This window comes from Heterocephalus glaber, unplaced genomic scaffold, assembly GCF_053883595.1.
Source record: "Heterocephalus glaber isolate CG9 unplaced genomic scaffold, H.glaber_assembly_v1.0 deba00001532, whole genome shotgun sequence".
Taxonomy (NCBI): domain Eukaryota; kingdom Metazoa; phylum Chordata; class Mammalia; order Rodentia; family Bathyergidae; genus Heterocephalus; species Heterocephalus glaber.
The window spans coordinates 21,931,200-21,950,139 of NW_028258330.1; the positions used below are offsets into that span (position 1 = coordinate 21,931,200).

Consider the following 18,940-nt stretch of genomic DNA (forward strand, 5'->3'; position numbering starts at 1 on the left):
CTTTAATATAGGAGACCAGCCACTCAAATTCAGAAATTCTTAATCTAGATAGTATGGCTGTATGTTCTTTCACTTGTATTCTTCCAGTATCAACAGCTAAATTTAAATGACTGATCACTTTGTTCTTACTATATTGATTGTTAGGATAAACAACATGATTTAATTTATCAGGGAAAATATATAATAAGTATGATTTTCACCGTATGTCAGTTCCTAAGCAGAAATGTTGATGAATAGTCAAAAATTAAAAAAGAGAACTTGGGAAAGATGCAAATTTGTAACTTCAAGAACAAGTTAGAAGAGTGAATAAAATCACTAAAAATTGCTTTTCCGTCATTACCCACTTACAATGTTAAAAGTGGCTAAGTTCTCTTGGATATTACCAGGCGTGGAAACCAAACTGCTGATAGAGTGTCAAATGGCATTTATCTCAGGTTTCTATAAATAGGATATTACTGAAGATATTACTGAAATCCACTAGTTTTGAATCTTGTGTCTCCCACTGTTGTACTGAGGATCAAACCCAAGGTCTCTGCACTTAGCTACATTCCCAATCCCAATATTTTTTCCCCCCAAGACAGGTTCACAGTAAGCTAAGTTATCTGTTCTGCAGTTGAAACTGTGATCCTCCTCACTCATGAGTCCTGGTTTTACAAAAGGTGAACTTGTTCTTTAGTTTCTTACATATTATTTTTTGTTTAAGAACATGCAAAAACCTGTTATTCTGGAAATAGTTTAATCCCCATTCTGTGTTCAGGTTAGGCAGTATGTTTGGAAACTAGTTTATGGCACGCAGAATGCCATACCATGCAGCATAGCTTAACTGTCATATCACCAGCCAGCCACCTCTTTAGCTGTGTAATAACTATGGCTAACTGTTCCCTTGCCCAGAAGCTGCCTCCTTGAACATGGTGCCATTTTCTATGCCAAATCTACAGCTTGAACCCAGAATCTCTGAATGTGTTAACCATTAGATTACCTAAAGCCTGACTGCGGGACCTATAAGGCCCAGAATTGTGCCACGAAACACTCATGATCGGGGCCAGGGATTTAGCTCAGTGGTTCTGTTGCTTGCCTTGCAAGCACAAGGACCTGAGTTCGATCCCTGGTACCAAAAAAAAAAAAAAAAAACACTCATGATCTGGGAGCCCTTCAGTAGGGCCCATTCCCCTAGAATAGTAATAGATTGCATTTAGTTTCTAAGGCAGATTTGGCTAAAGTACTTTGAATGAGTTTTTCATGTAAAAGGACGACTACCTTCCGTGAGATAAATGTGAAGAATACTATTTTGTTGCTTAGGATAAACTTCTGGAAGGACTAAGCAATTTGAATGTATGTTAATTTGGTGATAGTCCCAGAACCAAAGTACTCAGTGAGACAGTAGTGTCTGCTTCAAAAGACTTCCGACCATATGGAGATGAGTCACTCTTTTATTTTTTTTCAGTCACTCTTTTAAAAACTTTTCTACAGATTCTTAACCTCGTCAATTCTACAGACTTTTTACCTGGATCCTGAAGATGGTGACTTCTGAGCGGGGCATGGTGATGGTACACACTTGTAATCCCAGCATCAGGAGGCTGAGGCAAGAGGATCCCTGTGAGTTGAAGGACAGCTGAACTACATAGTGTGACCATTTCTGCTTAGGAACTCACACTGTGTGTTCGGTCTCAAAAAAAATATTACAAAGATGGTGACTCCTGTACTCAGAGCAACAAGTGACACACTATAGGCATGTGCCTCCACCTCCCCCTCCCACTGCCTGATTTGCTGAAGTCCCTTGGGCCTTTCCACAAGAAAACCAACCCAACTTCACCCTGTGACCTTCAGCTACTGTCCAACATGGCAATGCTTGATATTGATTACTGTGACCCACTGGCAAAGTTAGATCCAGGTTCAAGAAACACAAACTTTGCTTTTGTGGTGCTGGACTTTGAAAGTAGGACCTTCAATCTGAGCTACATCCACATATCTCTTTTTTGATCCTCTGTAAAGACAGTCTTGCTAAGGAAATTCCAGTCCTCCTATTTCACTGTCCCAAAGTGCTAGGATCACCAGAATGCACAGTGGACACACAGGTTTTATATGGTGCACAGGCTCACACCTAGTCATCCCTCTTGATCACCTACTTGAGCCCTGCTGTGTTTCCTAAAGCTTCTGTGCACAACCTGCTATATTTAGCAATTCTCCTGACCAGCTCACAGACCTGAGTGTATCTTCAGCCTAGATCGAGAATTAGGCAGTATGCTTTACCAAAATAAATCTAGTAAGTTATCAAGTATGAGATGTCCCCTTTTAAGGGAACACCTTATCATCTAAGGGGGGGGTTCCATTTTTAAAGACCTCTGTTCACCATCTCCAACAGTTTGTTCCCTTTCTTCTTTGAAATTTCTTTCAGCTCCCAGACGTGGGAATGGGTCAAACTCAACTTGATTCAGTTCTATAAATGCTCCAATTTTTTTCAAGATATCCCCAAGCCATGTTCCTCACATCAACTGAAAGTGCTTGGGGAAAATGAAGCTTCTCTAAATGTAGTGGGATGGATCCCAAAATAGCTGGTACTGGTGGAAAGTCTGATAAAGTCTGGATTGGACAGTGATGTGCGAACACTGACTTCTTAGTTGGAATAAGTGCACTGCGATAGTGTAAGATTTTAACACAAGAACTATGTGAATCTTGACAACTTTTTAAAAACTTTCAATTAATATTAGATGTACAAAAAAAGGCTGCAAAATTAATAATTCATCCTAAAAACAAAAGTGCTGGTGAGGATGTTAGGAAGGGGGTAGAATCCCTCTACCTTGGTGGGAATGTAAACTAGCAGAACTGTGAAATCAGTGTGGAGATTCCTCAACCATCTAGAAGTCCTGTGTGAGCCAGTTATATGTCTCTTGATTATATTCTCACGAGAGTTAGACAACACACTGTAGTGATGCATACATATTGATATGGATAGAGCACAACTCACAAATACTGGTATCTGGAAATAGCCTAGATGCTCTCAATGGAATGGATGAAGAAAATGCGATTGAGATAGATGGATTGATGGAGAGATGAGAGGGGTGGGTGGAAAGATAGACTATTCACCCATAAAGAAGGAAATCATGACATTTGCAGGAGAATGGATGAAAAAGACTGTCGGGAGCATTGCTACATAAATTTGGGGGAAGGCACAGGGAGAGTAGGAGGAGGTATGAAGGGATTCAAAATGATCAAGATGCGCTATCCAGGTACCAAACACCAAAAGGAATGTAACTGGTGTACTACAAACACCAAATTTTTTAAAAGTTCATTAAAATAAATAAGCCTATTGGGCCTCAGTCCTACTGAGGCTCAATTTAAGGGGCTGAAGCTTGGGAATCTACATTTTTCTCAGAGAACCCCAAGTGATTCCTACACAGTCTGAGACATAAAGACTTCGTCTCAGTTCTCTTTCCATTCCGTGCCTGAACAGCTGTACCTCCTTGCTTCATTAACATTAATGTTGCCTTTCCCTGATTTAATCCTTCAGTGCTCTACCAGGCAGTACTTGGCTCCTTCTTCCTCAGGTCCCATCCTGCTCTGGGTCACAGGTGGAGGCATCCCAAATAATTGAAGATTCTAACTGTGCTCAGGACACTAATAATAAAAATATGCAGGGTGTGTTGGTGCGTGGCTTTAATCCTAGTACTCTGGGAGGCTGGGGCAAGAGGATGGAAAGTGAGTCCTAATCTTCACCAACCCTTCCATGGAAGGATTCCAGCTCTAGTCAAGCCTTCCTGTCCAGGGATCCAGCTTTGGATGCTGACTGGAAGGTGATGACACCCACGCTGCCTGTGGTTCCATCCTTGCTTTTATCTCCACCGGCAACAGGAGGAATCAACTGCAGAGGGCACCAGGAAGCAAGGGAGGGAAGGTGCAGCCCTGCTGTCCTGCAGGGTGCAGCACCACCCTCTCCACACAACCCTCCCGCCATTTACATCAGGCCAGCTACAGGAGCTGCCCTAGGAGTTTCTTGACTTGTCCATTGCCTGAAGCCCCCAAGGAGTTGTTCCTAGCCTCATGCAACAACACAAGAGCTGCAGGAGCACAAGGACCACATCCCCAATGTCATTGAGAAGATGTGCTTCCTGGAGCAGCAGATGGGCCTTTGCCCAGGGAGCTCAGCCAGGTCTGGCATGAGGAGCATGTAAGTACAGACCCTCTGTGCCACAAGGAGCTGTTTGAGCTGCAGCAGGAGTTAGAACAACTGAGTCATGAGTTCCACTGGGTGCAGGTGGGGTGTGATTGACTAGCACAGGACCTGCCTAGTACTACCCATGCAAAGGCCAGGAGCCAGGGCTGGGCCTCAGGTAGGGCTCTTCAAATGGTTGCTGCACTTCCCCTCCTTCCCAGGAGCCTGAAGCTTGGTCCCCATTGCATCCCAAGTGTGTTCAGGCAGCAGCCTCACCTTGAGCTCCACGCTCCCTTGCCAGCACTCTGCTCTGAGTGTCTGAGGAGATGAGGCAGGGGTGTCCCTTGCCTACCCTGGGTACTAATGTGACCCTTTCTCAGATTTCAGGCCATTAAGAGAAAGTCAGGGCAATTCTACCAGGCAGCCTAAAGCCCTGCCTTTAGAATCCCTGGCAGCAGCAATAGCAGATCTTGAGGGGCCCTGTATGAGGGAGGACCAGGTCATCACCCCACAGCCTATGACCACTTCAGGTGGGAGGAGACAGGCAAGCAGAAGGGTACAGAGCACAGCCTCCTGCTCTTCTGGAGGGTAAGTCAGGCCCCAGATAGACCTCTGAGTCTCAACCTTACCCAGGGCTGCATGTGCATGGAGGAAGAGAGACTGTGCTCAGAGTCTGAGGAAGAGCTCAGGCAAGACCTCAGGCAAGGTCTCAGTAATGGAGTCCCTGAGCTAGTGCACTACTTCCTGTCCCAGGTGCCTGCCCAGAAGAAGCAGAACTGCTCCCCTCAGAATCAGAACCAGAGGTGGAATAGGAGGAGGATCACCAGGAGTGTTCTAACTCACCCCAAGTGGGACCCCCAGCCTCCCACCTGGGTTCTCTGGCCTCAAATGGAAGAGGGAGTGGTCATCAGAGTGTAAGGAGGATGAGGAGGGGGAGAGCCCCCAGGGCTTTGACTTAGCACCCAGAGAAGACCTCAGGCTTTTACCTCCTGAGCAGTGGAGCGAGCATATCTGTTACAAAAGGACCCAGGATGAGGGATGAGGGTGAGTAAGCCCTGAGGATTCTACACATGTGCTTATCATGGAGAAGCATTGTGGAAGAAGATGGAGATGAAGCACCTGTATAGTACCGCCTGAGCACCACCGCCTTTGTCAGCCCACTGGATAAGGAGACTCCACACAGCACCTCTAACCTAGTAGTTTAGGAACAAAGAGATATCCAGTTACTGCCTTCTCCCATCCAAGGGAGCACTCTGGGACCCCTGAGCTTTCAATTCTCAGAGGTCTCAAACACCATCTCTCCCCAGAAATATAGATGACAAATGTGCCCCATTCCTGTCATCATGAGAGAAAATGTCTGGATGCATCCTGCCTCTGGAGGTGGTGCATTCATGAGCCATAAGAGGCTGTGGCAGTCTGGGCTGCAGTTCTAAGCTGGTAAATAATTGCTGCTACTCAAGCTCTCACAGTTGCTCTTCCAGGCATCTCAGGAATGAGGTTGGCCTTCTTACTCCCTTCCCATTAGGCTGACCCTGGTCACATCCAGCACCATCTCTCAGGCAGAAGTAGTTTTGCTCCAAGTTGTTTTGCTCACAGCAAACACCTTGCCAGGTCCCAACCTAACACTAAGCTCTCCTCACAGAGGATCTTGTTATCAAAAGATTCCTGGCCTAGGACATGAACTTGAGAGCATCTAAGAAGGTGAGGTCCTCATGCCCTAGGATGGGGTGTCCCTGTGACATAGCAGGGGGAAGGCAGAGTTCCAACCCCACAGTCCTGCTTCAGTCCCTCCTGGGAGCTCCTACCTCACCCTCCTACCCTCAAGACCCATTTAAGTCTCAACACTGTCTGTCTTTGTGGCCTGGCTGATTTTGGCAGACTGGATGGCCAGGTTGTCCTCTCCCTGGATCTTCTGGTATCTGAGCTCAGGCCATGATCTTCCCTGGATGTGGCTTCTTTGGCTGGGGCTTCCTGAAGTTCCTGATTCCTCCCCTTAGCTCTGGAGGACCCATTTTCTCTAATTTTTTAAAAGACTCACTTCTCATTCAAATGACCTCAATGTTTTGTCTAAAAGAGCTATTTGGAAGTGTCATCCTGAGCATCAAGGCTCATCCTGAGCTTCCCTTCTCCTGAATGCTCTCATTTGCAGATGACCTTCAACACCCTGATTTCCCCAATAGCCAGGCCACCTGACACTAGGGTGTCTTCTCTGAGTGGAGCCCTGCTGCCCCTTCTAGTTGCAATCCCCACATCCCTCCTCTTCCAGGGGTGCCTGCCCTCTGACTCCTCTCTCCCCATCAGTGCCTCCCAGCCAAGGTCATTGACTACTCCAGCTGTGCTGGCTTCTTCCCCTGGCAGTACCATGGGATCCATTTCTTCCTGGCTCTGTGAGCATTGTGCCTTCCCCCAGAGGCCATTGGCCAACTTCCATGGTGAAGGGAGTGGGGCTCTTACCTGTCCTCTGATTTTAAACCACTCTGTACTGTTAACTCTGTGGAAAAGGAGCCCCACACTATAGTGTTTCAGTACTTCTCTTAGTAAAGCTTCCAGTCTACCATCATAGCAATTAAAGAATGGGACCAGGGAAAAGAAAGCTCCCAGAGTACAGAGGTAGGAAGAGCTCACCTGTGGTCTTCAGCTCACAAACCCAAGGGGCAGCCATTTCTCACCTTCTGCAGATCTGCTTCCTTAGCAATACCAAGTGTGTTTTCAGTCCCCCTCATGTGTGTTTCCAAGACTGAAGTCTCCTGCATACCCTCCTTTCAGGCAAAGAGTGAATGTAACACGCTCCCTAATGGTCTTTCTCAGAAGTCATTCCACAGGCCATGGAGTGGGCTCTATCTCTGTTGCCTGCTCATTATTCCTAAAGAGGGGCCAACAGCTCACTTGACTCCTGGTTACTACATTGGTGATCACTTCATCTAGACCAAGGCTGGAGAGTTCCTCTTGTATTCACCTGCTCTACAATCACTGTTACCAAACCAGCTCATCATCTTGAAACTTCTTTATGTTCTTTCATTGCTCCTTCCTTCTTATCTTGTTTTCTGTTCATGTGTCTTCACACATTGAACCTGAAAAAATTCTGGATCTTCAAGTTGGTTGAAACTGCCCAATGAGACCCTGTTTCAAAAACAAAACAAAGATGAGCCAGCCAGGGATATATATTTCAGTGGTGCTTTGCCTGACTGGCAAGTCCAAGGTCCTGAGTTCCATCCCTGGTACTGAAAAAAAAAAAGAAAGAAAGAAAGCTGGGCATGCTTTTCTAATCAGTGCACTCTGGGAGACTGAGGTAGGAGAATGGCAACTTTGAGACAGGCCTGTGTGAGGTGGTAAGATAGTAAGACCCTAATTTCAAAAGAGAAATAAGGACCGTGAACACATACTAGCAAGGAACTCTGGGTTCCATCCCAGTACTGGAAACAAAACTAAACTCCCGCACTGTTTGCACCCTTCCCTAATCTCCCACCATCTGCAATGCAATAGTATGTTCCTCAAGTCTCATCATGATAGGATATTTTGGACTCTAGTTCCTCTTCTCCCCCTCCCTTTACCTAAGCCTCTTTCAGTGAACAGCTGCTGAGGGAAGGGTCTTGTGAAATTATGCATGAACTCTTAAAACAGTCCCTCAATCATTTTCATTCTTCAAGTGGCTTCTGTGACAGCACTGAGTCCATGAGGGACTCTGTGTGGTCTTTCTCTTCAGATAAACCTGCCCTTCCTCCCTTCCTCCCTTCCTTCCTTCCTTCCTTCAAAAAAACCTGGAGTGTATCCCATGCCAGGGATTGTGAAGCAATGGGAATAGACACGTAGGAAAAACATTGGTGGAATTCATACATTCTTTGGGCCAAGCCCTGTACTGGCCTTTCAGAAGGAGAGGGATGGACACAGAAATATACTAAGGCCACCCTCTTGTGGTGCTCTCTATGTGGTCAGGAGACAGGTGTGGGCCCTGTGGATGAGCGGCAGGGAAGGAAAGGATGGAGGCAGGGAGATGGTGGTGTCAGCCTTATCTGGTGACAGGGGCAGGAGTCTTCACTGGGGTTCTGTCTTCATCCTCTGGATGGGAGGCACATTCAGAAGGGCCCTGTGCAAACCTTTGCCTCTCCATGGTTGTCTGGTCCTCAAGAGCACTCTGTAAAGGCCAAGGGGATCTTGAGCTGGAAAGGGACCATGAGTCCTTGGGAGGTGACCCAGAGCCCAGCTTCTTCCTGGTTGTGTCCCTGACCAGCAGCCTGCTGTCTTTCCCAGCAATAAAGGACAACAAGTTGAGAAGGACAACAAGCTTCATAAACTAGACATGTTCTTCTTTCTCTATGGGATAAACTTAGCCCAGATTCCCCAGTTCCACGAGCTGCCCTGTGAATTCATCTTCTGCACTGGATGGGACATGAGGATGAGTCCAGAGGGGTGTGAGGAGGTGATTGGGCCCTTGGGCCTGGCTGGGAGGGGTGGGCTGGATTGCAGACAGATGGGAAAGGGTGTCTGGGGATTGTCTTGGAATTGTTGACCAGAAAGAACTGGAGGGTGGGCAAGGGGGTGGTGTCACTGGAGGTCTTCATTCTATTGGGGTCTGCTTTCCTTTCTGGATCCAAGCATATAAACTTGGGTATGGGGCATGGAGACATGAGCGTAGCCTCATCCTTGGCACCCTAGAGCCTTGAGGACATTGGCCTCGAAAATGTATGCGTGTGCCCCTAGAGTTCAGGCAGCACCACTGCTATCTATCTTAGAAATGCAGGGAACACATGCATGGCTCTCCTCTCATGATCCTCCCACCCTATTGACTGTCTACACATCAGGGACCAGCCCAAGCCCAGGCACAAGGTTGGCCTCCCTTTCTCTGCTCCACAGCCACCAAGGTGACAGGCAGACAGATGTGACCTTGGAAAGATGTGCCAGGTGCTGGGACACTGCTCAGTCAGACCTCACAAAACCAGATTGTCCCTGAGCAGTGATTTGATAGAAATCCTTTCACTCAGAGCAGATGGGTCTAAATCACATTGTGGATGAAATGTGATTTTTAAGTGAATATCTATTACTTACAACTTTCCATTGCCCTCCAGAAATTATATTTTTACCTTTTGTCATTTATATAGGACCTTTCATCCTTTAGGAATAGTAAAGAGAAGGATTTATTTATTTTATTTATTTATTTATTTATTTATTTTGGTACCAGGGATCAAACTTGGGTCCTTGTGCTTGCACAGCAGGCAGCGAAACCACTGAGCTAAATCCCCGGCCCGAGAAAGATTTATTTCTAACAAAATTAATGTTGAACAAGAAGCTAGCAGATAAAGTTCAATCCCCGGTACCAAAAAACAAAAAAACGTGTGGAAGAAGCTAGCAGATGAAATGGATTGCATATTCAGAAAGAGAAAAGAATTATCCCTGACTGTGTGTACATCTCAGGTTGCATGAAGACACATTGCTTATGGTTGAGCATACCTGAAAGATTTCCTATTCCCAGTCTTTCCACTTGTGGATGAACTTCTCTTCTTGAATAATTACACATCTTCTCAAGTTTAAGGTCATGGATGTTTGTCAGAATGATGGAATATTAACAAATACTAGGTCTGTGTTTGCTTCTTAGAATAGACACATTACAGAAAGGGTTTGAGGAGAGGAATAAGTAAATATTCATTTTAAATCATATGGAACTAGCCAAATTTAAGATTAGCATTCTGGCTTGGGAAAAGGGATTAGGCATGGAGTCTCTTGTTCATGACTTTGACATATTAGAGATGTTTGAATCACAGATAGAAGTCCAGATGTTAAGTGTGTGGAAAGGACTAAGCTGTGAGTTAAGAGAAAATGTGCCAACTTCTCCAGGGATGTCCTAATCCTTCAGAAGAATTACCTCAAGTTCTCACTATAAAGCAGGAAGCTGGGTCTAACAGTCATCTCTAGTGATTTTTGGAATGTGGGTCAAAGAGTCTGAGAAGCACAACTGGAAATGTTGGTTCAGTACCAGGGTTAAGAAGGAAAGGTTAGAGATAAAGCTGGATCTGTAAGTTTGTTGAAACTGTAGTTGAGATTGACCTTTGAGTGTGAATCTTCTCTCCTAGAAAATTGCTGGACATCATCTCTTCTCATTCATTCAGATCTCTGAGCTCATGGGAGCAATGGAATAGAATCACAACAGCATACTCCCTAAAGCTGGGGAACCTGTGAGGGGACATCAGGAACCAGTTTTTCTTCATGAATCTAAATTTTACATCCCTCATTCAACTTTCCTCTAAATTAGAAGTTGGACATCTGCTACTTTTATATACTTGCTTTTCCCATAGGTTTGGTACCATTGGAAGGTGACCTGTAGCGTGGCAAAATGGAAGAAAATTCCTTAAATTATACCATTAGATCTATAGGGATGTCATAGATGTCTTTAATATATAGCATAAAACTTAATGGTCTATTGTGAACATATTGCCTATAGAAATGTTACTAAATTTATTGTAAGCAATATTGAGATATTATAGATGTCTATACAAGTCTTACACTATTTTGTCTTACGTATTTTAAGTGATATATGTACATAAATATTTTATCTTTTCAAGAAAGGTTTCTATTTTTTTATCTGTTATATTTGCATTATACCTATAGCCAAGTCATAGTACTCCTAAAGTTTTTCATATATAAATCATACTGTAGGGACAGATCTGGGCCCTTTTTAGAGGATAGTAAACCAGCCTCTGTGTGGCTATGAGCAGTAAGCAGCTTTCAAGCAGTTTTGTGATTTGAAGTTGGCAGGTTGTGGTGTTGATCCCTCCCTCTGTGCAGGCAATACTGTCCCTCCTAGTGTAGGTTGCCATGCCTATTCAAATTCCCCTATAAGCCCACAAGACCAAACATCTCTCAACAAGCTCAATATCCAGTCAATCAAGTGTTGACTCTCAGGGAGGTGGAGACAAGGCTCTACCCCATAAAACAAGATCATCAATACCTACTTCCAGAATTAGACTGGCAGAATGGGTCAAGAAGCAAAATCCAACAATATGTTGCATACAAGAAACACACTTATTTCAAAATGAAAGTCATAGACTGAAAGTTAAAAGATGGAAAACAATACTCCATGTGATGGAAACCACAAAATAAGCATGAGTAGCTATCCTTTTTGCAGATCAAGTACATTTCAAACCAATACTGATTAAGGGAGACAAAGAAGGACACTACATCCTTGAAAAGGGAACAATCCAACAGGAAGAGATGACAATCATAAATATCTATGCACCAAACACTAGTGCGCCCAACTATATAAAACAAATATTAACAGACATGAAAAGTCATATATGCACTAATGCCATTGTAGTGGGGGACCTCAACAGCCCATTGTCACAAACAGATAGATGAACTGGACAAAAAAATAAGTAATGAAATACTAGAACTCAATCAAACTCTTGAACAAATGAACTTAACAGATGTTTACAGAGTCTTCCACCCCACAAAATCAGAATACACATTCTTCTCAGCTGCACATGGGTCATTCTCCAAAATAGACCACATACTCACTCATAGAACATGTTTAAGTAAGTGCAAAGGAACTGAAGTTATCCCCTGTATATTATCAGACTATAGTGCGATCAAATTGGAGATCCATAGCAAAAGAAACTGGAAAAATTTCATAAACATGTGGAAACTGGACAATACACTTCTGAATAACCAATGGGTCACAGAGGAAATTAAAGAAGAAATCAGGCAGTTCCTTCAATTAAATGACGATGACAATACAACATATCAGAATCTATGGGACACAATGGAAGCAGTCTTATGAGGGAAATTCATAGCAGTGAATACTCATATTAGGAAAACAGAGTGAGCCCAATTAAACAACCTGATGCTGCACCTCAAGCTTCTAGAAAAAGAAGAACAGGGCAACCCCAAAGCTCATACAAGGGAGGAAACTATAAAGATCAGAGGAGAAATCAATGCAATGGAGACTAAGAGAATGATACAAAAAATCAATGAAGCCAAGAGTTGGTTCTTTGAAAGAATCAACAAAATTGATAAACCTTTAGTCAACCTTGTCAGAAAAAGGAAAGAAAAGGCCCAAATCCATGTAATTAGGAATGAAAAGGGTGAAATTACAACAGACCCAGCAGAAATCCAGAGGATTATCAATACTTACTTCCAGAGCCTATACACCAATAAGATGGACAACACAGAAGAAATGGACAGATTCCTAGATACATATGAATTACCAAAGTTTAATGAAGAAGACCTAAAAGTTCTGAACAACCCAATATCAACCAAGGAAATTGAAAATGTAATTAAAAACTTATCACCTAAGAAAAGCCCGGGCCCTGATGGCTTCACTGCTGAATTCTACAAGACATTTAGAGAGGAACTGCTGCCACTACTGTTTAAAGTCTTCAATGAAATTGAAAGGGAAGCAATACTCCCAAATTCATTCCTGGAAGCAAGCATCACCTTGATCCCCAAAGCAGAGAAAAACCCAACTGAAAAAGAGAACTACAGGCCAATCTCACTAATGAACATAGATGCAAAAATCCTTAATAAGATAATGGCAAACAGAATGCAGAAGATCATCAAGAAGATCATACACCCTGACCAAGTGGGATTCATCCCAGGGATGCAGGGATGGTTCAATATACGAAAATCAATTAATGTAATACACTATATCATAGAGCCAAGGACAAAAACCATACGATTATCTCCATAGCTGCAGAAAAAGCATTTGACAAAATCCAACATGCATTTATGATAAAAACCCTACAAAGAATTGGAATAGATGGTCTCTACCTCAAACTGATAGAAGCCATCTATGAAAAACCAACAGCCAATATTATACTAAATGGTTAAAAACTGAAATCCTTCACACTCAAATCAGGAACAAGACAAGGATGTCCACTATCACCACTCTTGTTCAGTATAGTTCTGGAAACATTAGCCACAGCAATTAGACAAGAGAAAGAAATAAAAGGAATAAAGGTAGGAAATGAAGAAGTCAAATTGTCATCATTTGCAGATGACATGATGCTCTATATAGAAGACCCCAAGAACTCCACCAAAAGTCTTCTAGACTTAATAACCAAATTCAGTCAAGTAGCTGGTTACAAGGTCAACACACAAAACTCAATAGCTTTCCTCTACACGATGACAGACTCACTGAGAGAGAAATAGGGCAAATAATTCCTTTCACAATAGCATCCAAAAAACTGAAATATCTGGGAATCATCCTAACAAAAGAAATCAAAGACCTCTTCTCTGAAAACTATGGCACTCTGAAAAGAGAGATTGAAGATGGTATCAGAAAATGGACAGACATCCCCTGCTCCTGGGTAGGAAGGATTAATATAGTGAAAATGGCCATACTTCCAAAACTGCTATACAGATTCAAAGCAATTCCAATTGAGATCCCAGCAGCATACTTCACGGACCTTGAGAAAACAATCGAAAAATTCATTTGGAACAAGAAGAGACCCAGGATAGCAAAAGCAATTCTAGGTAACAGAGACATGGCAGGGGGTATCACAATCCCCAACCTGCAACTCTACTACAAAGTTACTGTGATCAAAACAGCATGGTACTGGCAAAGAAACAGACCTGAGGACCAGTGGAACAGATTAGAAGATGCAGAAACAACGCCAGACACACTCAGCCATCTCATCTTCGATAAAGGAGCCAAAACCCCTCACTGGAGGAAAGATAGCCTCTTTAATAAATGGTGCTGGAAAAATTGGGCTTCAACTTGCCAAAGATTAAAACTAGACCTATATCTCTCACCATGCACTAAACTAAAATCAAAATGGATTAAAGATCTAAATATTAAAATAGAAACTCTGAACCAGTTGGAACAGAGGTTAGGTAGAACTCTTGAAGACACAGGTGTAGGAAAAGATTTTATGAACAAAACCTCAGTTGCCCGTGAACTAGCACAAACAATCAACAAATGGGATCTCTTCTTATTAAAAAGCTTCTGCACAGCAAGAGAAACCACCAGCAGTGTGAAGAGACAATCCACAATGTGGGAAAAAATCTTCACCTGCTCTTCCTCAGATAAAGGTCTACTATCTCCAATCTATATGGAACTTAAAAAGATCAGACCTCCCAAATTTAAAGACCCAATCGAAAAATGGGCATCTGAAATGAACAGACATTTCTCAGACAAAGAAGTAGAAATAGCAAATAAATACATGAAAAAATGTTCAACGTCACTGGTCATTCGATAGATGCAAATGAAAACAACGCTGAGATTCCACTTCACTCCAGAAAGAATGGCTGCTATCATGAAATCAACCAATAACAAATGCTGGCAGGGCTGTGGGGAAAGAGGAACCCTGCTCCACTGCTGGTGGGAGTGTAGACTGGTGAAACCACTGTGGAAATCAGTATGGAGATACCTCAAAGAACTAGTACTGGAAGTCCCATTTGACCCTGCTATTCCCCTGCTGGGTATCTTCCCCAAAGAATTAAAAGAATCATACCACAGTGATATATGTGCACCCATGTTCATAGCAGCACAGTTTGTAATAGCTAAAACTTGGAAACAGCCCAATTCCCCTCAACTGCAGACTGGATAAAGAAAATGTGGGTTTTTTTATAAAATGGAGTATTACTCACCATCAAAAATGAGAAATTAGAGACATTTATAGCTAAATGGATGCACATTGAGGCAATACTCTTAAGTGAAATAAATAGGACACAGATGTGTAAATACCGAATAGTTTCTCTGGTGTGAGAAACTGAAAGTGTAAATAAGGACTAAATGTATAATAGGTCATGTGAAATAGGAAGAAAAGGGGCAAAGGGGAAGGAAGTGGGAGGGCTAAGGGAAAGGATAGAAGGGAGTGGGATTAATATGAGAAAATGGAAAAATAGGAACAAAATCTTTGTAAATAGGGAGGGCTGGAGGGGTTGAAGGGAGGGCTGGGCAAAGGTGAAAAACAAGAACCAAGAAAGACTATGTAAAGGTGCAAATTTCCAATGATGAATGTCATTATATTGTATATCTAAAATGTACCAATGATTAGAATGAATAATCGATAATGTAAAATAGGAAGAAAAGGTCCAAAGGGGTAGGAGTAGTGGGAGGCACAGGGGAAAGGAAAGAAGGGAAAGGAAAAATGATGAGAAATGGAAAAAATGAAAATAAAGTCTTTGTAAATAGGGAAGAGTGGAGGAGGTGAAGGGAGGGCTAGGAATGGGGAAAAAATAAGAACCAAGATGCATTATGTAAAGGTACAGTTCCCAATGAGAAATTTAATTGTGTTGTATACCTAAAATGTACCAATAAAAGAATTTAACAAAAAATAAATAAATAAAAATAAAATAAATTGCAGACTTTTTTCAAAGATATTACCTTGGATTATTTAGAACATTATTTAGAACAAGCCTGATATTTTTAATCCGATGAAATATTTATGAAATTAATGGGTTTTCTCTTCATGCTGTTGGTATTTTCTCTTGCTATGCGGAAGCTTCTTGATAAGAAGAGATCCCACCTGTTGATTCTTTGTGCTAGTTCATGTGTGACTGAGGTTTTGTTCATGAAATGTTTTCCTACATCAATGTCTTCAAGAGTTCTACCAAACCTCTCTTCCAGCCAGTTTAGTGTTTCTGTTTTAATAGTTGGATCTTTAATCCATTTAGATTTCAGTTCAGTGTATGTTGAGAGATATAGGTCTAGTTTTAATCTTTAGCAATTTATAAACCCAATTTTTCCAGCACCATTTATTAAAGAGGCTATCTTTCCTCCTCTGAGTGTGTTTGGCTCCTTTGTTAAAGATGAGATTGCTGAGTGTGTCTGGAGTTGTTTCTGCATCTTCTAATTGATTGTGGTCCCATGGGCTTCTCCCTGAGATCTGTGCGCACTTACGGATGGTCAATGGGCAGGCCTCTGGCTCTGGTGTCAGTATTATTTAAGCCATTCCATTTTATTTTGATATCTGAATAGTAGAAATAGAAAAATTTCACCTGTTTTTTTATTGCATGAGAAAAAGGCTAACATCTTAAATGTTTTATAATATTTATAGAGGGATTCATACTAAGTGCTTGTCGGGTTTGCTGATAAGTACCATAGCAAAAGCAATATTTTATAACCCATTCCTCAAACATCCCTGGGAGCAAGGTTTCCTGTAGAGGCAGACATGATACTGCTCCCAAACAGTTTACACAGTGTGAGAAATATCTTAATGCTTTAACATTTGACATTGAAACCAAGGGAAAAGCCCCAGGTTTTAAGGTTTAACCTACTGTGACATTTTCTTCTATTTTTCTCTTCCTTCAGGAATCTCCAGGGCAGCTTACTAGGAGGTACAGCTCCTGCTCAATGATATTTCTAGATGGCATCACACTCAGTCAGCCTAATGATAGAATAACCGTAGAATGGTGAGTACAGGAGGGAAAAGGCCTGAGTGACAGACTCCTACTGCCAACCATTTATATACTGATTAAGGGCCTCTCAATGTGAGTTTTCACTTTTTATTTTTATCTCAGACTACATGGTAGCAGGCAACACCAGTTAGCAAATAAGAAACCCTGGGAAAAGTGTACATCTTTATTTGATGGCCTTATATTTTTTTTTTCTTTTTTTTTTTTTTGTGGTACCGGGGATTGAACTCGGGTCCTTGCACTTGCGCAGCAGGTGGCAAAACCACTGAGCTAAATCCCCAACTCAATGGCCTTATATTTTAAAACTGTTAAACCTAAAGAGTAGAGGTGCTTTTTATTGTATGTTTCTAGAAAAAATATATTTCTCTATGAGTTTGGGGCCTAAAACAGTGTTCATTGCTTTAGAAACTACTTTTGGAAGGAACAGCTTTTCCTCTGTTGGCACCACAGTGTATCAGCATTTGAACATTCTCTGTCATATGTGAGCAACCTCATGGGTCATAATCAGAGATGCACTATGAGAATTCCCTGACGTGAGTCTTTCAAGCTTCTTAAAATGCCAACAGCAAAAAGCAACTGGGGAGCTTCCTCCGTCTTTTAGGTTGGCTCGGAACATTAACAATTTCCCCTTGGGTTATGAGTTTTGGTTTTTGTCAGCGGCCACTGGGAGGAGTTGCTGTGCCATGACTGTCCCTAAACAACATGCAGAGCTAAGAGCCATGAAAGCAGCAGGAGCAGAGCAAGCCAGAGCCACAGCTGAAGAGCTGCTCATCTTTCTTCCTTTAGCCTCTTTGTTATCAGACATACTGAAAAACAGCCTTACATGCGTAGTTGTCTACGCTAAGTCATTCTTACATAATTGTATTCCATTCTAGCATGGCCCTGATGAAAGCAGGTGTCATGTCCTCGGGAGTCCTTAAACCCCCAGGACTCTGACATCTTACAACAGCCCCTACAGTTTTCAGAACAGAATTTATATTTCTTGAGAATGTTAAGCTCTCATCCCTAATTTTACTATTCAGTCAAAAAATGTACTTAGCATGTGAAGTTAATTTTTTCTTCAATATGCCAGTTTTCATTTTATAGCTAATTAACATTAATTCCTACTTCTACTAAAACTGCAAATTCACACTTATGGTAAAATAACTTTTCACTCCAACTTCCAAAACTAGTTGAGATAAAATTGTATTTCAACAAAAGATGAATAGTTTATCTTTTGAAATATAGCATCTGTCAAGTAATTACTGGATGTTTGTATTCAGCCAAGACCCTAAATAAATCCAGGAGTAAAAATTTGCTTTACTTTGATTATTTCCACCGTCTGTTGAATTTAAAACATTCTGATGTTTCAACATATAATTCAGTATAGAGTGTTAAAGAATAACCTTCCTCGAAGAAGTATGTGTCATGCTTATTTTACTCCCCATGTGAGTCTAATTTATAGAATTCTGCTTTTCAGAGTATCATAAGTTTTAGAAAACTTGCATTTCATTTTTAAAATAATCATTTTGTACGCTATTTTTGAAATAAAAGTTCATTAAGTAATAGAAGGAGGTTTCTATAAAAATATTTTACAATATTTATCATGGGTTAATAGCCCATTATCCTCAATAAGAAGGGTAAGCCTTGTTAAAATCACTTCTGCAACTTTTTTGTTTTGGGTACTGGGAATCGAATGGAACTCAGAACCTTGCGCTTGAGAGGCAGGTGGTGGAACCACTGTACTAAATCCCCTGCTCACTTCTACAACTTTTTCAAAATGTATCTTCAGGGTCAGAGATTTAGCTCAGTGGTTCTGGCACCTGCCTCTCAAGCACAAGGTTTCAAGTTCGATCCCCAGTACAAAAAAAAAAAAAAAATTATATCTGCAAACACATGCATTTTCTCCACCTTCACCTTTCCTTCTATCTATAGGCACTCATGAGCATTTTAGGAAATCAGGAGGGAAGGTGAGGTGTAGTTATATAGACAAAAGCATTCCCAGTGATTCTGGCCCTAACTGTTAAGTCTTCCCAAACTGGTCCACATTGGAATCACCTGGAGAATCTTTACAACACTCTTTATACCCAAGTCATACCCCATGCCACTTAATCAGAATGCCTTGAGGTAGAATTCAGGATGGTTTGTAAGCTCCTAAGGTGATTCCACTGTGCAGGAACCTTTGGGAAGCATTGCTTACTAAGAACACAGGCAAAGAATTGCTGCTGACTGTTTGGTGGGACTTTAGGCAAGCCTTGGTTCCTTTATCTGTAACAGTGGGTTTTAGGATAAAATTTCTTGTAAGAGATTCAGTGAGCATTTTCAGTGTATGATGTCAGTCTGTGATTAAACTTTATTTGGAAAGAAAACTGTTTGAAACATTATAGAAATACTAAAACACCGACTAGACTTCCTAGAAAATTCAGATTTGCCTTCCCTCCATGATGTTAAGCTTCACTGTAG

The 18,940-nt window shown here is 41.9% G+C and overlaps 1 pseudogene; it reads left to right on the plus strand.

Moving 5' to 3' along the window:
• Nucleotides 1–18,940, plus strand: part of LOC147824692 (cyclin-Y-like protein 1) — a 52,244-nt pseudogene that overhangs the window by 18,048 nt on the left and 15,256 nt on the right.